The sequence below is a fragment of the Onychomys torridus genome, chromosome 9 (genome assembly GCF_903995425.1).
Source record: "Onychomys torridus chromosome 9, mOncTor1.1, whole genome shotgun sequence".
Classification (NCBI taxonomy): domain Eukaryota; kingdom Metazoa; phylum Chordata; class Mammalia; order Rodentia; family Cricetidae; genus Onychomys; species Onychomys torridus.
The window spans coordinates 46025704-46031703 of NC_050451.1; positions in this window are offsets into that span (position 1 = coordinate 46025704).

Genomic DNA, 6000 nt, shown 5'->3' on the forward strand with positions numbered 1-6000 from the left:
TGCAGATACCATCCAGTGTCTCAGTTGACTTTCTGTTGCCTGAAGATGTGGAACTCTCAGCTATTACTCCAGCACATCTGCCTGCATGCCACCATGTTCCCCCTCATGATGATAATGGATTGAACTTCTGAAACTGTAAGTGAAACACTCCAATTAAATGTTTCCTTGTAAGAGTTGCCATGGTCATGGTGTCTCTTCACAGCAATAGGAACCCTAAGACAGAAGGCTAGATAAATGGTACAATGGGAACTGCTCTTCTAGAGGACAAATTCAGTTCCCAGCTCCCAGACCTAGTGACTCACAAGTGCCTGTGACTCCAGCTCCAGGGGATTTTATGTCCTTTTCTGTCTTCCACACACCAGGCATGAACATGGTGCACATACATTTATGAATGCAGCAAGCACTCATACACATTAAAAAAAACAAAAAAGCACCCTTAAGAAAACCACTATAATAAAATACCTCACCCTACTATGCCACTGTTTTATTTCACTATTTTGTGTGGGTGTTTTGTTCCCATGTATGGCTGTGCACCACAGGCATTCAATGTCCAGGAGGCCAGATAATGTTGGATCCCCTAGAATTGGAGTGATAATTGCATATGGTGTTATGGGTGCTGGGAATCAAACCTGGATCTTCTGCATGAAAAGGTGCTCTTAACCATCTCTCCAGCCTGTTGGGAGCCATGTGGCCTAGTTTCAGACCAGTATATGAGTGCTTGTCCAACAGGTCTCTAGATGAGGCAAAAGCCCATGGGGACAGTCTCACTCAGCAAGGACCAGTAGACTTTAGGACAGCACAGGATACTGTTGAGACTGCGTGGCTTGCAGGCTCCCTTTTCTTTCATAATATTGATGATTCTCTTGGTGATTTTAGTGTCACCTTGCCAATCATGCATGCAGCAGATACGATCATTTCTGAAAACCCCATTTTCCCCCTAAAATTCTCTGGGAGCTGATGCTTCTCAGGTTTGTTGTCTGGGGGGTGCCAGCTGTCACTTCAGACCCCGAGCTGTTCTAATTCAGTGCTGACAGGATCGGAGGCAGATCACCCCATTTCTGTAAATATGCCTTGAATGGGATTGTTGTTCTTGAAAATGTGCGCCTATGTCAATCACCTTTAGTTTTGTTTACACTGGAGGTTAACACTGGAGGAGGGGAAAATCTTACTAGTATGGAAAACAGGCTTGGTTTTAATGTATATAATGAATAGCTGGAGCTATTCAGGGCCAGCCACTTGTGTAAAACTAATCTGGTGGTCAGACAGTTCATTTCTTCCCGCTGACACCCCTCCCCTGTCCCGGGACCTGAACCCCGGCTGTGGGCGGACTGCAGCACCAGCCCCAATATCGTTTTTTCCTCATCACTTTCTGAAACACCAGTGACTCTACTCAGTTGCCTCTCGTGCTCTTTGTTGAAACCCACTCAACAGAGGTGCCCAGGAGGTTGTTGACTTGTATGCTCAGATTTGTCTCAAATGTACTGTGTAGAATTTCACCACACTCTTGGATTTGACCAACTATGCCCTTTGCTTCCACTTAGTTTTAAAATAAAGTTTAATAGAAATGTCATTTTAGACAATACAGAAGGCACAAGATCCCATCAGGAATCTACCATTTAATAAATATCAAAACAAACAAACAAACAAACCCAAACTCACCAGTTCCATAATGGATTCAACATGTCAAACTATTGATCAAACTCAAATCACTCAATATAAGTTCAGCATATACTAGGACCTGAATTCAAACTCCAGCACCCACACAGAAAGCCAAGCATTGCTGTGTGCATCTGTAACCCTGGCACCATTTAGGGGAGGGATGATAAAAGGAATACCTTGGCTTGCTGACTGCCAGCCTTGATCCAGGTTGACTGAGGAGAACCTATCCCAAGGATCTACAACAGAGAGTAATAATGCAAGCCACATGACATCCTCCTCTTGCCTCTGTGCATAGCTCCAGGTGGGCTCACATGTTCAATAGCGCACACACACACACAATTTGCTCCCGACTGCATGTATGTATAATTGATATATATTTATATACATTTTATACGTATATAAAGTTGATTTCCCTCTGAATACTGGATATCCCAATGATCTGGGTATTCCCATAAGGTAATGAAAACCTTGCTTTTGGTTGTATAGATGTTTCTTTGTGAAATTATCTGGGGTGAAGTTGGGGCAGGATGGTACAGAGGTTAAGAAAACACATTGTTCCCACATCATCAGCTCCCAAATAACCTGAGCTCTAGGGAATTCAATTTCCTCTTCTGGTGTTGAAGACACCTGTACTTAACCACATAAACTCTTCACACACAAACTCACCCACTTAAAAATTATTTTAGCAATGTATTACCCAGTGTAGTGTCTACCCATTGTCTCATAGCCAATCAATAAAGCACCTTTCAGTTATAGTATCCCTAAGCACCCGAGGTGGTTTGAATAACAGTCAACCTCATAGGCTCATAGATTTGACGGCTTGGCCACCAGAGTGGCGCTATTGGAAAGGGATAGGAAGTATGGCTTTGTTGAAGTATGTTACTGTGGTGGGCTTTGATGTTTCAAAAACCCACGCCAGGCCTAGTGGTGCTGCTCTCTTCCTGATGCCTGTGGATCTGGAGGTAGAACTCTCATCTGCTTTTCCAGCTCCATGCTTGCATGTATGCTGCCAGGATAGTGGACTAAACTTAGAACTGTAAGCCAGCATCAAGTAAATGCTTTCTTTTTTTTTCTTTCTTTTTTTTGGGGGGGTGGGGGGGTTTCAAGACAGGGTTTCTCTGTGTAGCTTTGCGCCTTTCCTAGGACTCACTTGGTAGCCCAGGCTGGCCTCGAACTCACAGAGATCCGCCTGCCTCTGCCTCCTGAGGGCTGGGACTAAAGGCGTGCGCCACCACCGCCCGGTGAATGCTTTCTTTTATGAGAAAGGCTGTGGTCATGGTCTCTCTTCACAGCAATGGCACACTATGGACTAAGGCAGAAGTTGTCACCTTAAGTGGAGTATCGAGACGACAAGCCTGACCGTGCGGTGTGCGGTAGAATGTGGACTCTGGATTAGGAAAGCAGTTGACCGCTTTAGTGGACTTAGCAAGCCACGCTGGCTGCTTGGAAGAGTGGTGCTGATTGCCTGGTTCAGGGGTTGAAGGAGAACATTAGTGAGCGGCCTAAAGACTGTCCTTTTGTTCTCTGGTTGGAGAATGTGGCTGCTTCCTGGCCTTCTCAAAAAATCCGCCTGAGGCTTAATTGAAGTTTTGAATTATTGTGGCATTGGCAGAGATTCCAAGACAGCCTAGTACTGACTCTGTTATGTGGTTATTAATGGTCACTCTTAAGCAGGTCTGTAACAAAAAGGAGCAAGCTGAGCAAGGAAAAATAGGTAATGCACAGTTTTAGGAGAAAAGGAGGACCAGGAAATGCCTGGAGCTAAATTCAGTGCTCCAGGAGATAGAGAAAAACAAGAGCCTGATGCTAAATGGAATAAAGGGAGTGGTGACATGAGGGCAAGACCCTACCCAGCTAAGCTTCCAACTTGTGGAAGGGATTAAAGAAGAGTTGAGGTGGTGAAGGAAACCATCAGATACAACAGAAAGCTGGTGCAAAGGTGAATGAACTAGGGGCCAGGTTCCTGCCTCAGCAAGCAGCAACACTTGGCACAATACTTGTGGTTCTGCCTTTAGAGTAAAAAATATCAGAAAGGGACTTTTTGAATCTCCCTCCATGGCCAAGGAAAGCTGCTGAGGCCATGAATATGTTAGGGGCATCCCTGTATGGAGGCCCAGACAGACCATTGTGTGAAGCTGTGAAGGTGAAGCCTGCATTTCCTTGGAGAGATCAGAGATGTGGAATACCTGTCAAGGAAAGCTGCTAACAGGGACTAGAATCAGCCGAAAACCGCTGATGGAGTCGGAGATCTGAAGAGCGCTTGGACATTGGACATGAGATGCAGAGTTTGGCCCTGCTGGTTTGGTCCAGTCTTTCCTCACTATGCTACTTTTCGGAATGGTAACGTATATCCTGTCCCACTGTATGTTACGTATGTTATCTGCTTTCTGATTTTGATTTTTACAGGGATTACAGATAAGAGTTCCAGGAGTCTCAGAAGAGACTTTGGACTTTAGGCTTTTAAACATTGTTGAGACTGTTACAGACTATGGGAACTTTTAAAGTCCATTTGAATGCATTTATCCTTTATAATATTGCTACAAGCCAATAAGGGCCAGGGAGTGCAATGTGGTGGTCTGATTAAGAATGAACCCCATAGGCTCATAGATTTAAATGCTTGGCCACAGGGGAGTGGTGCTATTTGAAACATTTAGGAGGTGTGGCTTTGTTGGAGGAAGTGTGGCGCTGGGGATGGGTTTGGAGGTTTCAAAAGTCCAAGCCATTCCAGTGATGTTCTCTTCCTGCTGCCTGCAGATCTGAATGAAGAACTCTCAGCTCCTCTCCGGCACCATGTCTGTCTGTGTGCTGCTGCCATGCTTCCTGCCATGAGGATAATGGACTAAACCTCTGCAACTATAAGCAAGGCCCAATTAAATGATTTCTTTTATAGAAAGGCCGCAGTCACAGTATCCCTTCACAGCAATAGAACACTGACTAATACAGCACCCATGAACAAATCACACATGCTCAAACCAAAATGTAATAAAAATATTTAGTGAAAACACATATTTTAACGCCCATTGAGGATTTAAAAAATACAAATAAAGTTTTATCAATTTGATATTCAGGTTATAATTGGCTTAACACACAGCCTTGGTTTATTTTCTAAAATCATACTGCAGTATCTTTTGAAAAATTAAATGCCTTCATTAGTTATATTAATAGAGGTAAATATTTAGACAGGATACTCATCTCTGGGTCTCTTAAAAAAAACTAAAAAGTCTTAGTGTAAGTTTAAAATTTTAATATTTATAAATTTAAAAATGTTACACGTGCTGAATGATAGCAGTGCTGACATTCTGTAACCATTATTACCACAGCTCACTGCATAGAACTTCTTATTTTGTACAGAGAATAAGCTCACAATACCAGGATTTGCAATTTGTCATAATTTCGTGGTAAAAGACACCACACCAGGAAACCTGGGCTTAGAGCACACTTGAGGTCAGATTCCCCACCCCCACCCCCAGTAGGTACATAGTGCAGACATGGTAAATTTCTTCAGGCTATGGAATTTAGCTGCCAGAAAATATGTGACAGCTCCTAATAGCTAAGAGGCCTAAAAATGCAGACAGGACAAGAAATCCAAACCTTCCCACCACTGGAAGTTCTGGGAACAGATGAAGAAGAGCAGGCCACAGTGGGTACAGAGAGCTGCCTAGTGCCAGTCACACATCTCCCACACTACAGGAGGGAATCACCACCACAGCTGAATATTTCAGTCTTTACAGAGACTTCCATATACACATCTATAGGACAGAAACACTTCTTCATCCATCTTCAAGACTAGCAAAATGAATGTCTATTATTAATCTTCTATTTTGACCTGAACCAAATGTACTCTTTGGCTATATAAGTCATGGTTTCCTCTTATAATCAACCAGGAACACTTCACAATTCTTATGCCTAAGGAAAAATGAAGTTAAACTTGAGCCATGACCCTTTAAATCAACTTAAATTCAGCAAGATGTCTAATTTGGACATTTTTCTTTCTAATTCTAGAAGGTCAAGTTTTAAAGAAATGCAGTGTTTTCAGAAAAATTTAGAAAACACCCACTTACATTGTCAAATAATTTAAAAATACTATTACATCCCAAAATCATGTTATTCTCTGGGAAATTTTATAGAAAATTTATGTTAAAAACCTCATATCCAAATGAGTTCCTTACTCTTAGAAAAAAACAAGAGACATAAAAACAAAAGACATCTCTGTGCAACACTGCAGTTCCTTCAGACTCAAAATGCTCAATGTTTTACTGAGAAACTGATAGTGATAATCACTCGTAAGACACAGCTAACTTAGAAAGGGCCAATGACAATCACCTCTAACAACAGAGATGG